Genomic DNA, 19,071 nt, shown 5'->3' with positions numbered 1-19,071 from the left:
GGGGGAAGTGAGACTTCATTGTAGTGCAGATTTCCTTTGCAAGCTTGCTTGGTTGGCCAAAAAGGGCGTATGCGTTTTTTCCTGAATATATTCAGGAAAAAACGCATACGCACTTTTTGGCCAAGTGCATCATTGTCGACGTTCTGCCTCTTTTCCTATGCTTTAAATGCAAATCCAGTCTACCTCCTGAAATCGGTTTCCTGCAATACTGTCCCGCTTTCAAGTCCTCTTGGCAGCCTTACTTCAGTATATTTTTGGACGATAGCTGTCATTTATAACTCTGCAGTTTTGTGAATTACAGTGCCCCTGAGCTCCTTTCTTCAACTCGCTTTCTTGTGAGCTGGCCCCAACACCGCAGGATTGCTTCAGGCCCTAATCTGGTTCCGGCACGGCACGCTGACCCTTAGGTTAATTCCTCTTCCTGGTGGGAAATGAGAGTTAAATTTGCCCGTCCAGACACCTCCAGCTAGTCTCTCATTGGTTCTCCCTATTCCTGTTCATCTTCCGCAGAAATTGCAAACTGGGCCAAACAGGAGGTTAAAGGCACTGACTCTCCAAGTCGGGAGAGTGTTAGTAAAGCGTCTGGAATGTTGCACCCGAGTACCAGGGGACGAGAACGGAGACATATTGGAACACGTCTCCCGAGCACACGTTTGATCATACTCTGGGTTTCACATGCATGGTTTAGCTGAAGGAAGAATCCCTTAAACCTGGAGAGTTGAGACCCGTGGAATGGGTACCATGCAATATGAGTTCAAAGGGTCTTCATTTGCTCACTGAACCTCTCCAATCCTATCACTGCTGCGTTTATGCCCCTGTACACACGCTTGATTTTCTTTCGGAGACATAGCAATCCATAGCTCTTAAGATACTTACTAGTCAGGTACATTCTTAGGCGTTCAATATGGGGTGTTGAGTCCATTTCGTTGAGCTAGGAGTAGCTCTTGTCTATTACATTTTTGGCTTAAGGAACTTTATCTGTGCTCATTTCAATCTCTGGTTTTATGCAGCACCCCAACTCACCTTTCCCCTTAAGCAAGCATAAGTTGGTTTTCTAAATTTGAGACCCTGTTCTGTTTTGTAATCCAGTTCCTGTGTAGCCAAGTTTACATTCCGTGTATTAGTGATAACTTATGATGTTTCTTTTTCTGTGTGACTTATTTCAGTTAGAATCATTATACCTGAATCCACTCATTATGCTGCTATAGGCCTGATGACATAGATGTCATTGCTGAGTGATATTGCATTGTACGTAAGTACCACAACTTCTTTATCCATTTTGCGCTTTCTGTGATATTGAACTTGTACCGTAAACGAGGTTCTTGTAAAAGAGCCGTCCCAAATTTTGGGGTGGCTGTGTCTTTTTGATTTTAATTTCCCTAAGCTATAGGACCATAAGTGGAAGTGCCCTAGGCTCTGTTGTTTTGTTTTTTAGATGTTTCAGGAAACACCATACACTTCTCCCGAGTGGCTGTTGGCAATTTATATCCCACCCATCAGCATAACCATGCTCCCAGTTCTCCATGGTCTGTCCTGCCTTTCTGGATTCTACACATTTTGTAGATGGCCCTTTTGACCGGGGGGATGTGAGACTTCATTGTAGTGCAGATTTCCTTTGCAAGCTTGCTTGGTTGGCCAAAAAGGGCGTATGCGTTTTTTCCTGAATATATTCAGGAAAAAACGCATACGCCCTTTTTGGCCAAGTGCATCATTGTGGACGTTCTGCCTCTTTTCCTATGCTTTAAATGCAATTCCAGTCTACCTCCTGAAATCGGTTTCCTGCAATTCTGCCCCGCTTTCAAGTCCTCTTGGCAGCCTTACTTCAGTATATTTCTGGACGATAGCTGTCATTTATAACTCTGCAGGTTTGTGAATTACAGTGCCCCTGAGCTCCTTTCTTCAACTCGCTTTCTTGTGAGCTGGCCGCAACACCGCAGGATTGCTTCAGGCCCTAGTGTGGTTTTGGCATGGCACGCTGAGCCTTTGGTTAATTCCTCTTCCTGGTGGGAAATGAGAGTTAAATTTCCCCGTCCAGACATCTCCAGCTAGTCTCTCATTGTTTCTCCCTATTCCTGTTCATTTTCCGCAGGTATTGCAAACTGGGCCAAACAGGAGGTTAAAGGCACTGACTCTCCAAGTTGGGAGAGTGTTACTAAAGCGTCTGGAATGTTGCACCCAAGTAGAAAGGGACGAAAACTGAGACACATTTGAACACGTTTCCCGATCACACAGTGGATCATACTCTGGGTTCCACATGCATGTTTTAGCTGAAGCAAGAATCTCTTAAACCTGGAGAGTTGAGACCCATGGAATGTGTACCATGCAGTATGACTTCAAAGGGTCTGCATTTGCTCACCGAACCTCACCAATCCTATCACTGCTGCACTTATGCCGCTGTACACACGGTTGATTCTCTTTCAGAGACATATAAATCCATAGGTTTTAAGATTCTTCCTAGTCAGGTATATTCTTAGGCGTTTAATATGGCGTGTTGAGTCCACTTCGTTGAGCAAGGAGTAGTTCTTGTCTATTACATATTTGGCTTATGGAACGGTACCTGTGCTAAGTTCAATCTCTGGTTTTATGCAGCACCCCAACTCACCTTTCCCCTTAAGCAAGCATAAGTTGGTTTTCAACATTTGAGACCCTGTTCTGTTTTGTAATTCAGTTCCTGTGTAGCCTAGTTTACATTCCGTGTAGTAGTGATATCTTATGATGTTTCTTTTTCTGTGTGACTTATTTCACTTAGAATCATCGTACCTGAATCCACTCATTATGCTGCTACGGGCCTGATGACATAGATTTCATTGCTGAGTGATATTGCATTGTACGTAAGTACCACAACATCTTTATCCATTTTTCGCTTTCTGCGACATTGAACTTGTACCGTAAATGAGGTTCTTGTAAACAGAGCCGTCCCAAACTTTCGGGTGGCTGTGTCTTTTTGATTTTAATTTCCCTACCTTATAGGACTATAAGAGGAAGTGCCCTAGGCTCTGTTGCTTTGTTTTTTGGATGTTTCAGGAAACACCATACACTTCTCCCGAGGGGCTGTTGGCAATTTTCATCCCGCCCATCAGCATAACAAGGCTCCCAGTTCTCCATGGCCTGTCCTGCCTTTCTGGATTTTACACTTTTTTCAGATGGCCCTTTTGACCGGGGGGCAGTGAGACTTCATTGTAGTGCAGATTTTTTTGCAAGCTTGATTGGTTGGCCTAAAAGGGCGTATGCGTTTTTTCCTTAATATATTCAGGAAAAAACGCATACGCCCTTTTTGGCCAAGTGCATCATTGTGTATGTTCTGCCTCTTTTCCTATGCTTTACATGCAATTCCAGTCTACCTCCTGAAATTGGTTTCCTGCAATTCTGCCCCGCTTTCAAGTGCTCTTGGCAGCCATAATTCAATATATTTTTGGACGATAGCTGTCATTTTTAAGTCTGCAGGTTTGTGAATTACAGTGCCCCTGAGCTCCTTTCTTCAACTCGCTTTCTTCTGGGATGGCCGCAACACCGCAGGATTGCTTCAGGCCCTAATCTGGTTCCGGCACGGCACGCTGAGCCTTTGGTTAATTCCTCTTCCTGGTGGGAAATGTGAGATAAATTTGCCCGTCCAGACACCTCCAGCTAGTCTCTCATTGGTTCTCCCTATTCCTGTTCATTTTCCGCAGAAATTGCAAACTGGGCCAAACAGGAGGTTAAAGGCACTGACTCTCCAAGTCGGGAGAGAGTTAGTAAAGCGTCTGGAATGTTGCACCCGAGTACCAGGGGACGAGAACTGAGACATATTGGAACACGTCTCCCGACCACACGGTTGATCATACTCTGGGTTCCACATGCATGTTTTAGCTGAAGGAAGAATCCCTTAAACCTGGAGATTTGAGACCCATGGAATGGGTACCATGCAATATGACTGCAAAGGGTCTTCATTTGCTCACCGAACCTCTCCAATCCTATCACTGCTGCGTTTATGCCCCTGTACACACGCTTGATTCTCTTTCGGAGACATAGCAATCCATAGGTTTTAAATTACTTACTAGTCAGGTACATTCTTAGGCGTTTAATATGGGGTGTTGAGTCCATTTCGTTGAGCAAGGAGTAGCTCTTTCTATTCCATATTTGGCTTAAGGAACTTTATCTGTGCTCATTTCAATGTCTGCTTTTTTGCAGCACCCCAACTCACCTTTCCCCTTAAGCAAGCATAAGTTGGTTTTCTAAATTTGAGACCCTGTTCTGTTTTGTAATCCAGTTCTTGTGTAGCCAAGTTTACATTCCGTGTATTAGTGATATCTTATGATGTTTCTTTTTCTGTGTAACTTATTTCAGTTGGAAGCATCATACCTGAATCCACTCATTATGCTGCTACGGGCCTGATGACATAGATGTCATTGCTGAGTGATATTGCATTGTACGTAAGTACCACAACTTCTTTATCCATTTTGCGCTTTCTGCGATATTGAACTTGTACCATAAACGAGGTTCTTGTAAACAGAGCCGTCCGAATCTTTGGGGTGGCTGTGTCTTTTTGATTTTAATTTCCCTAAGCTATAGGACCATAAGTGGAAGTGTCCCAGGCTCTGTTGCTTTGTTTTTTAGATGTTTCAGGAAACAACATACACTTCTCCCGAGTGGCTGTTGGCAATTTATATCCCACCCATCAGCATAACAAGGCTCCCAGTTCTCCATGGCCTGTCCTGCCTTTCTGGATTCTACACATTTTGTAGATGGCCCTTTTGACCGGGGGGATGTGAGACTTCATTGTAGTGCAGATTTCCTTTGCAAGCTTGCTTGGTTGGCCAAAAAGGGCGTATGCGTTTTTTCCTGAATATATTCAGGAAAAAACGCATACGCCCTTTTTGGCCAAGTGCATCATTGTGGACGTTCTGCCTCTTTTCCTATGCTTTAAATGCAATTCCAGTCTACCTCCTGAAATCGGTTTCCTGCAATTCTGCCCCGCTTTCAAGTCCTCTTGGCAGCCTTACTTCAGTATATTTTTGGACGATAGCTGTCATTTATAACTCTGCAGGTTTGTGAATTACAGTGCCCCTGAGCTCCTTTCTTCAACTCGCTTTCTTGTGAGCTGGCCGCAACACCGCAGGATTGCTTCAGGCCCTATCCTTGTTCCGGCACGGCACGCTGAGCCTTTGGTTAATTCCTCTTCCTGGTGGGAAATGAGAGTTAAATTTGCCCGTCCAGACACCTCCAGCTAGTCTCTCATTGGTTCTCCCTATTCCTGTTCATCTTACGCAGAAATTGCAAACAGGGCCAAACAGGAGGTTAAAGGCACTGACTCTCCAAGTCGGGAGAGTGTTAGTAAAGCATCTGGAATGTTGCACCCGAGTACCAGGGGACGAGAATGGAGACATATTTGAACACATCTCCGGAGCACACGTTTGATCATACTCTGAGTTCCACATGCATGGTTTAGCTGAAGGAAGAATCCCTTAAAGCTGGAGAGTTGAGACCCGTGGAATGGGTACCATGCAATATGACTTCAAAGTGTCTTCATTTGCTCACCGAACCTCTCCAATCCTATCACTGCTGCGTTTATGCCCCTGTACACACGCTTGATTCTCTTTCGGAGACATAGCAATCCATAGGTTTTAAGATACTTACTAGTCAGGTACATTCTTAGGCGTTTAATATAGGGTGTTGAGTCCATTTCGTTGAGCAAGGAGTAGCTCTTGTCTATTCCATATTTGGCTTAAGGAACTTTATCTGTGCTCATTTCAATCTCTGGTTTTATGCAGCACCCCAACTCACCTTTCCCCTTAAGCAAGCATAAGTTGGTTTTCTAAATTTGAGACCCTGTTCTGTTTTGTAATCCAGTTCCTGTGTAGCCAAGTTTACATTCTGTGTATTAGTGATATCTTATGATGTTTCTTTTTCTTTGTGACTTATTTCAGTTAGAATCATCATACCTGAATCCACTCATTATGCTGCTACGGGCCTGATGACATAGATTTCATTGCTGAGTGATATTGCATTGTACGTAAGTACCACAACTTCTTTATCCATTTTTCACTTTCTGCGATATTGAACTTGTACCATAAACGAGGTTCTTGTAAACAGAGCCGTCCCAAACTTTGGGGTGGCTGTGTCTTTTTGATTTTAATTTCCCTAAGCTATAGGACCATAAGTGGAAGTGCCCTAGGCTCTGTTGCTTTGTTTTTTAGATGTTTCAGGAAACACCATACACTTCTCCCGAGTGGCTTTTGGCAATTTATATCCGACCCATCAGCATAACAAGGCTGCCAGTTCTCCATGGCCTGTCCTGCCTTTCTGGATTCTACACTTTTTTCAGATGGCCCTTTTGACCGGGGGAAGTGAGACTTCATTGTAGTGCAGATTTCCTTTGCAAGCTTGCTTGGTTGGCCAAAAAGGGCGTATGCGTTTTTTCCTGAATATATTCAGGAAAAAACGCATACGCACTTTTTGGCCAAGTGCATCATTGTGGACGTTCTGCCTCTTTTCCTATGCTTTAAATGCAAATCCAGTCTACCTCCTGAAATCGGTTTCCTGCAATACTGCCCCGCTTTCAAGTCCTCTTGGCAGCCTTACTTCAGTATATTTTTGGACGATAGCTGTCATTTATAACTCTGCAGTTTTGTGAATTACAGTGCCCCTGAGCTCCTTTCTTCAACTCGCTTTCTTGTGAGCTGGCCCCAACACCGCAGGATTGCTTCAGGCCCTAATCTGGTTCCGGCACGGCACGCTGACCCTTAGGTTAATTCCTCTTCCTGGTGGGAAATGAGAGTTAAATTTGCCCGTCCACACACCTCCAGCTAGTCTCTCAATGGTTCTCCCTATAACTGTTCATCTTAAGCAGCAATTGCAAAGTGGGCCAAACAGGAGGGTAAAGGCACTGACTCTCCAAGTCGGGAGAGTGTTACTAAAGCGTCTGGAATGTTGCACCCGAGTACCAGGCGACGAGAACGGAGACATATTTGAACACGTCTCCCGATCACACGTTTGATCATACTCTGAGTTCCACATGCATGTTGTAGCTGAAGGAACAATCCCTTAAACCTGGAGAGTGGAGACCCGTGGAATGGGTACCATGCAATATGACTTCAAAGGGTCTTCATTTGCTCACCGAACCTCTCCAATCCTATCACTGCTGCGTTTATGCCAGTGTACACACGCTTGATTCTCTTTCGGAGACATAGCAATCCATAGGTTTTAAGATACTTACTAGTCAGGTACATTCTTAGGCGTTTAATATGGGGTGTTGAGTCCATTTCGTTGAGCAAGGAGTAGCTCTTGTCTATTCCATATTTGGCTTAAGGAACTTTATCTGTGCTCATTTCAATCTCTGGTTTTATGCAGCTCCCAAACTCACCTTTCCCCTTAAGCAAGCATAAGTTGGTTTTCTACATTTGAGACCCTGTTCTGTTTTGTAATTCAGTTCCTGTGTAGCCAAGTTTATATTCCGTGTATTAGTGATATCTTATGATGTTTCTTTTTCTTTGTGACTTATTTCAGTTAGAATCATCATACCTGAATCCACTCATTATGCTGCTATGGGCCTGATGACATAGATGTCATTGCTGAGTGATATTGCATTGTACATAAGTACCACAACTTCTTTATCCATTTTTCACTTTCTGCGATATTGAACTTGTACTGTAAACGAGGTTCTTGTAAACAGAGCCATCCCAAATTTTGAGGTGGCTGTGTCTTTTTGATTTTAATTTCCCTAAGCTATAGGACCATAAGTGGAAGTGCCCTAGGCTCTGTTGCTTTGTTTTTTAGATGTTTCAGGAAACACCATACACTTCTCCCGAGTGGCTGTTGGCAATTTACATCCCACCCATCAGCATAACAAGGCTCCCAGTTCTCCATGGCCTGTCCTGCCTTTCTGGATTTTATACTTTTTTCAGAATGCCCTTTTGACTGGGGGCAAGTGAGACTTCATTGTAGTGCAGATTTCCTTTGCAAGCTTGCTTGGTTGGCCAGAGAGGGCGTATGTGTTTCTTCCTGAATATATTCAGGATAAAAATAGTTGGCCTTTATAACTCTGCAGGTTTTTGAATTGCAGTGGCCCTTAGTTCCATTTTTCAGCTCTTATTATTGTGATGTTGCCTCGTATCCCCAGGATTTTTTCAGGCCCTATTCTTCTTCTGGGGCGCCTTGCTGTGCCTTTAGTTAATTCTTCTTCCTATGAGAAATTAGAGTGACATGTGTCCTTTGAAACCGCCACAGCTATTTTCTCACTGGTTCCCCCTATTCCCATTCATCCTCCGCACTAACTGCAGACTCTGCGATACTGGAACTTAAAGGCATTGACTCTCCATGTGGGGATGTCGTTAGTAAAGTGGCTGGAATGTTGATCCGGAGCCCCAGGAGAGGAAAATGAGGTGCGTTTTAGAAACCTTTCCCGATCATATGGTATACCATCTGCTGGATTTCCCATGCATGGTTTAGCTGTAGGAAGATTCCCTTCAACCTGCAGTGTTGGGACCCTTGGAATGAGTAGCATGAAGTATTGCATTAAACTTTCGGCAGTTGCTCACCAAAGCTCACCAATCCTCTCAGCCCCAAGTGTCCAGCCTTATGTCTTATCCAGCTGTGGGTTTATATGTGGTCATTCCAGGTTACATCACAGCCCCTGAGCGAATTTTGTAAGAATTTTTCTCTCTTTCATTGTTTCTGCGTTTTGGTTTTAAAATTTATTTCTATAATGGGGTTTAGCTCATTTTCACTGCTGTGTTTGTGCCGCTCTGCACACACTTGATTCCCTTATGGAGATATATCAATACATGGGTTTTAAGATTCTTATTACTCAGATATATTTCTCTGCGGTGTATAGGGGGTGTTGAGGCCAGTTCATTGAGCAAGGTGTAGATCTCCTCTAATACCTATTTGGTTTATTGAACGGTATCTGTGCTAATTTCAAACTCTGGTTTTATGCATCACCCCACCTCTCCTTTCCCCTTAAGCTGACATAAGTGTGTTTTCTAAAATGAGACACTGTTCTGTTTTGTAATTCATTTTTTGTGCAGCCATATTTATCCTCCCTCTATAAGTGATATCTTATGATATGTTTCTTTTTCTGTTTGACTTATTTCAAGTAGTATTATCGGACCTAAATCCACTCTTTATCCTTCTACTAGCCTTATTACATTGATTTCATGGTGAAGAGATATTCCATTGTACATAAGTACCACATTTTCTTTATCCATTGTTCTCTTTCCTGGGATATTTAAGGTGTACTGAAGTTGAGGTTCTTGTAAACAGAGTAGCCCTAAACTGTGGTGTGCTTGTGTCTTGTTGATTTTTAGACTTCCCTAGATATACTCCCGTGATTGGAAGTGCCCTATGCTCTGTAGCTCTGTTTTTTAGATGATTTAGGAACCACCATACACTTCTCCAGAGTGGCTCTCGGCAGTTCACACACTGTCCATCAGCGTATAAAGGCTCCCTGTTCTCCATGGCCTGTCCTGCATTTCTGGTTTTTACAATTTTTTCGGATGGCCCTTTTGACCGGTGGGAAATGAGACTTCTTTGTTGTGCACATTTGCATTGCTTGCTTGCTTGGTTGCCCATAAAGTGCGCATGCGTTTTTTCCTGGTTATATTCAGGAAAAAACGCATACTCCCTTTTGGGCCAACTGCATCATTGTCGAAATTCTGCCGCTTTTCATATGCTTTAAAGACGAGTCCAATCTATCTCTTGAAATTTGTTTCTTGCAATTCTGTCTTGCATTCAGATCCTCTTCTTTGCCTTACCTCAACATATTTTTGGACGTTAGTTTTCATTTATAACTCTGCAGGTTTGTGAATTGCAGTGACCCTGAGCTCCATTTTTTAAGTTGCTCTTTTGTGAGCTGGCCTCAAAGCCGCAGGATTGCTTCAGGCCCTATTTTGGCTCCGGCGAGGCGGGCTGAGCCTTTTTTAAATTCTTATTCTTAATGGGAAATTAGAGTGACATGTGCCCGTCCAAACCCCTACAACGATTCTCTCATTGGTTCCCCCTCTTCCCGTTCATCCTCCTCACAATTTGCAAAATGTGTGAAACAGAAGTTGAAATGTGCTGATTCTCCAAGTGGGGAGATTCTAAGTAACGTGGCTGGAATGATGAACAGGAGCACCAGGAGAGGATAAATGAGGTGCATTTTAGACACATCTCCCGATCACATGGTGTACAGTCCTCTGGGTTTTCCATGCATGTTTTAGCTGTAGGAAGATTCCTTGAACCTGCAGATTTGGGACCCATTGAATGGGTACCAGGTAGTATTACTTTAAAGGGTGTGCATTTCCTCACCCAACCTCACATTTCTCTTAGCGCGAACAGTTTCCAGCCTTATGTCTCATCCTGCTGTGGGTCTAGATGTGTTCAATCCATGTTGCATCACCGTCCCTGAGGAAAAGTTGTAAGAGGTTTTCTCTGTCTCTCTGTCGTTTATTTTTTTCAATTTATTACTATATTGGTTACAGCTGATTTTCAAAGCTCTGTTCCTTGCTGCTGTACATCCACTTGATTCGCGTACAGAGAGACATCAATAAATTCTTTTTCAGATTCTTACCAGTCATAGATATTCTTTTCTGGTGGCTTGAGTGTGCTGAGTGCAGTTCTTTTAGCTACCGTGTAGGCCTTGTTGATTATCAGTTTGGTATTTGGAATGGTATCTTTGCTAATTTCAACCTCCTGGATGATGCCTCACCCCTCCCCACCTTTCCCGTTTAGCAGCCTTATGTGTGTTTTCTACATATTTGACTATGTTTTTGTTTTGTAATTTATTTCATGTGTAGCCATTTTGGATTCCACCTTTAAGTGATATCTTATGATATGTGTCTTTTTCTTTTTGAATTATGTCACTTAGAATGATCATACGTAACTCCTCCGGAGTTGTTACAACTGGCCATATTTCATTGATTTCCAGGCTGAGTAATATTCCACTCTACATAAGTACCACATCTCTATCCATTTTTTCCCTCCAGAGACATTTAAGTTATATCCTAGTCGAGGATCTTTTAAACAGAGAGGCAGTAAACATTGGGGTGCCTGTGTCCTCTCGATTTTTGTTTTTCCCAAGATATACGCCCATGAGTGCAAGTGCCCTATGCTCTGTAGCTCATTTTTTAGATGCTTTAGGAAACACAATACACTTCTCCAGAATGGCCGTTGGCAATATACATTTCCACTATAAGCCTCACAGGGCTCCCTCTTCTCCTTGCCCTGTCCTGCATTTCTGGTGTTTACACTTTATGAGGATGGCTCTTCTGACTGATGCGAAGTGATATCTTTTGTAGTATTGATTTCCAGTGCCCACCTCTTTGGTTGGCTAAAAAAGTGTATGCCCTTTTCTTGAATATATACAGAAAAAGACGCATACAGCCTTTTTGGCCAACTGCAATGTTGGCAATGTTCAGCCCCTTTTCTTGTGCTTAATGGCGAGTCCTTTCTACCTCCTCAAATCCCTTTCCTGCCATTCTCCCTTGCTTACCAATCCTTTTCTCTGACTTTCCTCAAGACATTTTTCAGTGATAGATATTTTCAACTCTGCAGTTTCGTGAATTTTACTGCCCCTGAGTTCCATTGTTCAACTTGTGTTTATGGGAACTGGCCACAAAGCAGTGGGATTTCCTCAAGCCCTATACTGTTTCCATGGGCAAGCCTAGCCTTTGGTCAATTCGTCTTCCTGATTGGAAATTAGAGTGACATGTGCCTGTCTGAACACCTAGGACTTGTCTCTCATTGTTCCTCATCCTTCCGCTTCATCCTCTGGACAAATTCCAAACTGTACGCAACAGGATGTTGACAGTGCTGACATCTCCAAGTGGGGAGGCTGTTAGTAAAGACGCTGGAGGGGTGAACCTGAGCACCAGGAGATGAGGAGATGAGATGCCTTTTCCAAACTCTTCCCGATCAGATGGTATACCATCCTCTGGGTGTGACAGACATGTTTTAGCAGTAGGAAGAGTCCCATTCATGTAAGGAGAACACCAGGGCTTTTTCAAAATCAGTGTCTCCCCGAAACCCAAACTGGGGAGTTTTTTAAGCTACAGCTACACATATGTTCATTAAGGGCCTTGGGAAGTAGGCAGAGTCCAAACTTTAGATGATTGAAGTCTTCAGGGTCAGAAGCACTCACCACCGGCTTCCCTTAGGTTACACTTTAACTGTCATGGATAGATGATGTCAATAAAAATATCTATTCTTTTTCCGATTATTTCCCCTTATAGGTTATTGCAAAACATTGAGTGTAGTTCCCTGTGCTATACAGTAGTTCCTTGTTGATGATCTATTTTATACATAGCAGTGTGTATGTGTGAATTCCACACTGTTAATTTATCCCTCCTCCCACCTTTCCCCTTTGGTAATAATAAATTATAAGATTTTATACTTCTCAGAAATGGGGGAGCTGAAAGAGAGGTATCATTTTCAATGGAAAAGCATTTAAAACAAGATTGAAGCTTTAACCAAGATTATTAGATGTACATCCTTGGAAAGAAATCACTTCATTTCTCTAATATTGACCTGACAAATAAGACAAACCTTTTCACTGAACTTGCTTATAATAAAGTGATGGAAATATCAAATGGAAGTGTTAGAAACATCTTATTTTACCCGAGCCTTATAAACTGTTCTATGTTAACTACAGTTTGGCTCACACATCTGTTCATTGAAGTTACAATAGTCTCAATTTCTGTTACTGATCCTCCAGAGTGGACCCCAACAAGGGTCCCCCTGCCCAGTGTCATTGGGGCCAACAGATCGAGACTGAGTTTGGTTCACAAGCAAAGGAAACTTTATATTTTGATCAGAGAATGGAGAGGTGAGAGCATGCACTACCGCGTGGGCTGTGGGCTGTGGGCTGGGCTGCTGTGTAGAGATCCTGTCAGAGTCAGTGGGAGGGAGGGGGCGGAGCTCTCGAGCACTGGGTTGGCTGCAGCTCAGGCTCTATATCTCGGAGTCTGCACTGGGCCCCAGCAGCTGAGGTGTCGACCCAGCCATTCTGCACTAGGAAATCTGGTCTGAAGTGCCGGGTGTGGAACCTCTGCATGCGGGACCCTAGGAGCACGTGAAATTAGACAAAGCACAAAGGATAAAAAAGGTCAGACTTGACTTTATTGCCCAGATTCTATTTTTATCTCCCAGGGATTTTTAATGGGCTTTGCTGGGGACAAACCCCTCCTCTGCCTTTTGTCCCGTTCCTCATTCTTGGAGTGCTGAGGGTGCAGACCCTTCTTCTGTAACTGCTGAGTGCTGAGTTGGGAGCCCTCATACCAGGGGACGAGGGTCAGAACTTCTCCCCAGCAGCCTCCAGGTGACGTTGATTGGCCCCAGGACCCCTGCCTCCCTGCTCGTCCGCCTGAGCACCAGCATTGGAAGTGTTATAGATTCTAATGACCTTTAAGGGTCCAGGAAAGAGATGTGCAGAGACGCTGTGGGGGCCGGTTTCACCCCACCCCACATTTGTTCGGCCACCCTAGGCTGACCGTTTCTGCCAGCCTAGATGCTCTGACCAGTAGTCTGCTCTTTCTTCAATTAGGCCCCTGAATTAACGTTAAAAACAGCACCAGGTGTCAGAGCCCTGCCCGCTCAACTCCCAGACAGTCCAGGGTCAGTGGTGATCAAGGACCATGATGGCCACTGAGTCAACAGCCTTTTGAAGTAAACAGGAGTCCAGCCGGTCTTATTGGCCACCATCATCACGGTGTCTGTAGGCTTTTCTATGGTGACAGTGTGATATACGGTTCCCCCGCCAAGATTATTAGCTCCCCTCCGGGTGCAGTAAGTCCTGCAAGCAGTAGTCTACTCCTTCGGGACACACTATTGTTGTTTTATGAGAGAAACTCCAGGTCAAGTGATGTTCACACGAGTCGTCATGGTGCCCTGTTGCCCCCGGTTATCTCTCTGGATGTTGGAGTTGGAGGGCCTCCTCACTCGAGGTCGGTGTGCCCACGGAGCGAACCCTGCAACTTCAGGGCATGGTTGGTGATTAGGATCACCACGTGGGGTCCTTTTCCCTTAGGAGGGAGGTGGCCTCTTGGGCTGCTGATTTCCAGGTTTTTAGATACCGCCAGTATCTTGGCCAGATGTGGCAGTGGGCCAAGCCCCTTGGTGACTGTAGTTTATCCTACCTGGATGGCATTCTTACGTTGTTCCATTTCAAGTGGTCCCAGTTTTTGCACTAATTCTCCAATGGCGATTCACCTTTCACCGGGAATGGAAAGGTCAAAGGGTTTAGCTCAATTAGGGAGTTCCAGGGCAAGGGTCTGAATTGACTGCTCTTTCCATTCTTGAAAGGCCACTTCTGGATTCTGTTCAAAAGGATCATCATCTTTTCCTTTCAGTGTTTCATATAGAGGCCCAGCTAGTAGACTGTAGTTAGGGATCCAGGAGCAGCAAACCCTGGCCTCCCCAGGAACCCCTAAGCTGTCTTCTAGTTTTAGAAAGGGGTAAGGCTGCAAATGGTTTCTTCCCTTTCCTGGGATGGGCTTGTCTGACCTTGTGTGAGAATGAAGCCCAGGCAAGTCACTGCAGTCTGTGATTTTTGAGCTTTTTCTTGGACAACTTCTATCCTTTATTGGCTTGGTAGTTCAGAGGCCTCCTTAGTAGGGCTGGCGATCAGAATGTCATCTGCATATTGAAGGAGGGTTTCCTTTTCCAGAGGTAGAACTTTTCGGTCTTTAGCTAAGCTTTCCCCAAAGATGGTGTGGGAATTTTTGAACCCTTGGGGCAAGACGGCCCGGAAGTATTGTTTTAGTTGTATGTTGAGTCCTGCCACTCACAAGCCAAAATTTCTTGTGACTCTGGGACTAATGGAATACAAAAGAAGGCATCATTGAAGACTAATACAGAATACCATGTCCTGGTGGTTGGTAGAATGACCAGCAGGGTGTAGGAATCAGGAGCAACTGGAGGTATATCCTCGGTGGCGTCACTGACTGTCCTGACATCCTTTACCAGGTCCCCAGCAGCCCATGGGGCTCTCGTGGTCAGGCCAATCCCAGGATATGGAGCTCTCCTGGGCAGGTACCCCACCCCCAACCCAGCCCACGGGGCTCTCATGGTCAGGGCCCTCCCAGGATACAGAGCTACCCTTGCAGGTACCGTGGCAGGGCTGGGCACACAGGAACCGTGCACATAGCCCTCATTGAAGAGCACCCCCAGCTCACCTGTCGCTCAGAGCTGACACAGAGCACCTCAGAGCAGGACTTGAACTAACAAACAGCAGCTCCGACAGGTCTGTGACCCTGGGCATCACTCTGTGTGGCCTCCCTCCACCTGGTCTTCCAGAGACTTCCACTGCACCCAGGGCACCAGGCCTGTGTCTCCAACCACCACCCACCCCCTCCTCTCCCTGACTCCTGGGTTCCTCTCATTAGGAGAGGGTTTTCTTGAAGTTGTCTCCCACTCATGGGCCAGATAAAATGATTAGAAAACAAGCCAAAGCTGCAGCCCCTTGTCTATCCTGACTCTCAGGAGCCCACACCTGTTCCTTGGACCTGGCCTGTTCAGCAAGTTCCATTTTCTGCAACTGTGAGCCCCTGAGGGGTGATGATTGGCTGACCTGGGCAGCCTTACCCTGCCAGCCAGCCCTCCCCAGGTGTGCCTGTGTTGAGATCAATATAAATACCACTCCAGGCAGCAAGAGCCCCTGCAGCTGTGCCTGGCGCCATTTTCTCTGCCCTGTCAGCAGTCTCGGGGCTGGGCTGGTGGGAGGGAGTGAGAGACCACGGCTTTGTGGGTGGCCCAGTGTGAGTGGGGCTCTGCTGGACTTTCTGCAGCAGTTGCCAGACTGCCACCTGCTAAAGAAGAGGATGTGTCACCCATACCTGCTGCTGGAATTTCTCCCTGGGCAGAGGTGAGGAAGGAAAAAAGCAGTGGGGGCAGGGACAGGACAGGTATCTCAGGCAGGGAAATGGAAATCTTCCAGAAGAGCACCCAGGGCCAGGACCATCCTGGCTGGCCTGCAGGCACCAAGTCAGCTGGCATGCTGTCACTCGTGTGGCTCCATGGCCCTTCCTCTAGGCTTTCAAGTCCTTGTATATATTCAGGTGTTTTACCTGGGAAGGGTGGGAACAGTTCAGCAGCAACTGGCCTGGGGCTCAGCTCACGTTTACTCACAGATGCCTCGGCACAGTGCCCCAGCTTTGCAATGAGGACGCTTGTTGTGTGGGGGCTGCTGGCTGAATGGGAGACGATTCCCCACCACTGACCAACTTCAGAATTGTTTACAACTGGAGGAAGTGCCCTGATACGGTTTTCCTCTGAGTAACTGGTGGGTTCTGTTTTTTTTTTCTCTTTTTCGTTTTTGGTTCAAGGTAGATTTTATTCCTCTTTTTTGTATTTACAGATATAAGCATGGAAATAATTTATTCATATAAATACATGTATGTGAAGGGAATAATTGTTTTTTTCTGTTTTATTTTTTAAATTTTATTTCTTTTTAATTTTGAATTTTATTTTATATTTTTATACAGCAGGTTCTTATTGGTTATCTATTGTATACATATAAATGTTTACATGCCAATCCCAATCTCTCAACTCCTCCCACCACCACCCCCCCAAGAGCTTTCCCCCCTTGTTGTCCATACGATTGTTGTCTACATCTGTTGCTCTATTTATGCCTTGCAAAACGGTTAATCTGTACAGTTTTTCTAGGTTCCACATATATGCATGAATATACAAGATTTGTTTTTCTCTTTCTGACTTACTTCACTCTGTATGACAGTCTCTAGATCCATCGACGTCTCTACAAATGACCCAATTTCATTCCTTTCATGGCTTAGTAATATTCCATTTTATATATGTCCCACATCTTTATGCATTCATCTGTCTGTGGGCATTTAGGTTGCTTCCATTACCTCGATATTGTAAATAGTGATGCAATGAACATTGCGGTGAATGTCTCTTTTTGATTTATGGTTTTGTCTGGGTATATGTCCAGTACTGGGATTGCTGTATCATATGGTAATTCTATTATTAGTTTCTTAAGAAACTCCATATTGTTCTCCATAGTGACTGTATCAATTTATATTCCCAACAATAGTGGAAGAGGCTTCCTTTTCTCCACACCCTTTCCAGCATTTCTTGTTTGTAGATTTTCAGAAGATGCCCATTCTAACAGGTGTGAGGTGATACCTCATTGTTGAGTCCATTTCGTTGAGCAAGGGGTAGGTCTTGTCTATTACATATTTGGCTTATGGGACGGTGTCTGTGCTAATTTCAAACTCTGGTTTTATGCAGCGCCCCAACTCACCTTTCCCCTTAAGCAAGCATAAGTTGGTTTTCTAAACTTGAGACCCTGTTCTGTTTTGTAATTCAGTTCATGTGTAGCCAAGTTTACATTCCGTGCATTAGTGATACCTTATGATGTTTCTTTTTCTGTGTGACTTATTTCACTTAGAATCATCGTGCCTCAATCCACTCATTATGCTGGTACAGGCCTGGTGACACAGATTTCATTGCTGAGTGGTATTCTGTTGTACGTAAGTACCCAACTTTTTTATCCATTATTTGTTCTCTGGGATATTTAACTTGTACTGTAGAAGAGGTTCCTGTAAACAGAGCCGTCCCAAATTTTGGGGTGGCTGTGTCTTTTTGATTTTAATTTCCCTAAGCTATAGGACCATAAGTGGAAATGCCCTAGACTCTGTTGCTTTGTTTTTCAGATGTATCAGGAAACACCATACACTTCTCCAGAGTGGCTGTTGGCAATTTACATCCCGCCCATCAGCATAACAAGGCTCCTTTTTACCCATGGCCTGTCTTGCTTTTCTGGATTTTACACTTTTCTCAGATGGCCCTTTAGACCGGGGGGAAGTGACACTTCATAGTAGTTCGGATTTCCATTGCAAGCTTGCTTGGTTTGCCAAAAAGGGCGTATGTGTTTTTTCCTGAATATATTCAGGAACAAACTCATACGCCCTTTTTTGCCAAGTGCATCATTGTCGATGATCTGCCTCTTTTCCTATGCTTTAAATGCAAATCCAGTCTACCTCCTGAAATCGGTTTCCTGAAATTCTGCCCCGCTTTCAAGTCCTCTTGGCAGCCTTACTTCAATATATTTTTGGACGTTATCTGTCATTTATAACTCTGCAGGTTTGTGAATGACAGTGCCCCTGAGCTCCTTTCTTCAACTCGCTTTCTTGTGAGCTGGCCGCAACACCGCAGGATTGCTTCAGGCCCTAGTGTGGTACCGGCATGGCACGCTGAGCCTTTGCTTAATTCCTCTTCCGGGTGGGAAATGAGAGTTAAATTTGCCCGTCCAGACACCTCCAGCTAGTCTCTCATTGGTTCTCCCTATTCCTGTTCATCTTATGCAGAAATTGCAAACTGGGCCAAACAGGAGGTTAAAGGCACTGACTCTCCAAGTGGGGAGAGTGTTAGTAAAGCGTCTGGAATGTTGCACCCGAGTACCAGGGGACGAAAACTGAGACACATTTGAACACGTTTCCCGATCACACGGTGGATCATACTCTGGGTTCCACATGCATGTTTTAGCTGAAGGAAGAATCCCTTAAACCTGGAGAGTGGAGACCCGTGGAATGGGTACCATGCAATATGACTTCAAAGGGTCTGCATTTGCTCACCGAACCTCACTAATCCTATCACTGCTGCGTTTATGCCGCTGTCCGCACCCTTGATTCTCTTTCAGAGACATAGAAATCGATAGGTTGTAAGATTCTTACTAGTCAGGTATATTTTTAGGCGTTTAATATGTGGTGTTGAGTCCACTTCGTTGAGCAAGGAGTAGCTCTTGTCTATTACATATTTGGCTTATGGAACGGTATCTGTGCTAATTTCAATCTCTGGTTTTATGCAGCACCCCAACTCACCTTTCCCCGTAAGCAAGCATAAGTTGGATTTCTACATTTGAGACCCTGTTCTGTTTTGTAATTCAGTTCCTGTGTAGCCAAGTTTACATTCCGTGTGGTAGTGATATCTTATGATGTTTCTTTTTCTGTGTGACTTATTTCACTTAGAATCATCGTACCTGAATCCAGTCATTATGCTGCTACGGGCCTGATGACATAGATTTCATTGCTGAGTGATATTGCATTGTACATAAGATCCACAACTTCTTATTCCATTTTTCGCTTTCTGTGATATTGAACT

This window comes from Lagenorhynchus albirostris, unplaced genomic scaffold (assembly GCF_949774975.1).
Source record: "Lagenorhynchus albirostris unplaced genomic scaffold, mLagAlb1.1 scaffold_74, whole genome shotgun sequence".
NCBI lineage: Eukaryota > Metazoa > Chordata > Mammalia > Artiodactyla > Delphinidae > Lagenorhynchus > Lagenorhynchus albirostris.
This window is presented reverse-complemented; position numbering follows the sequence as displayed.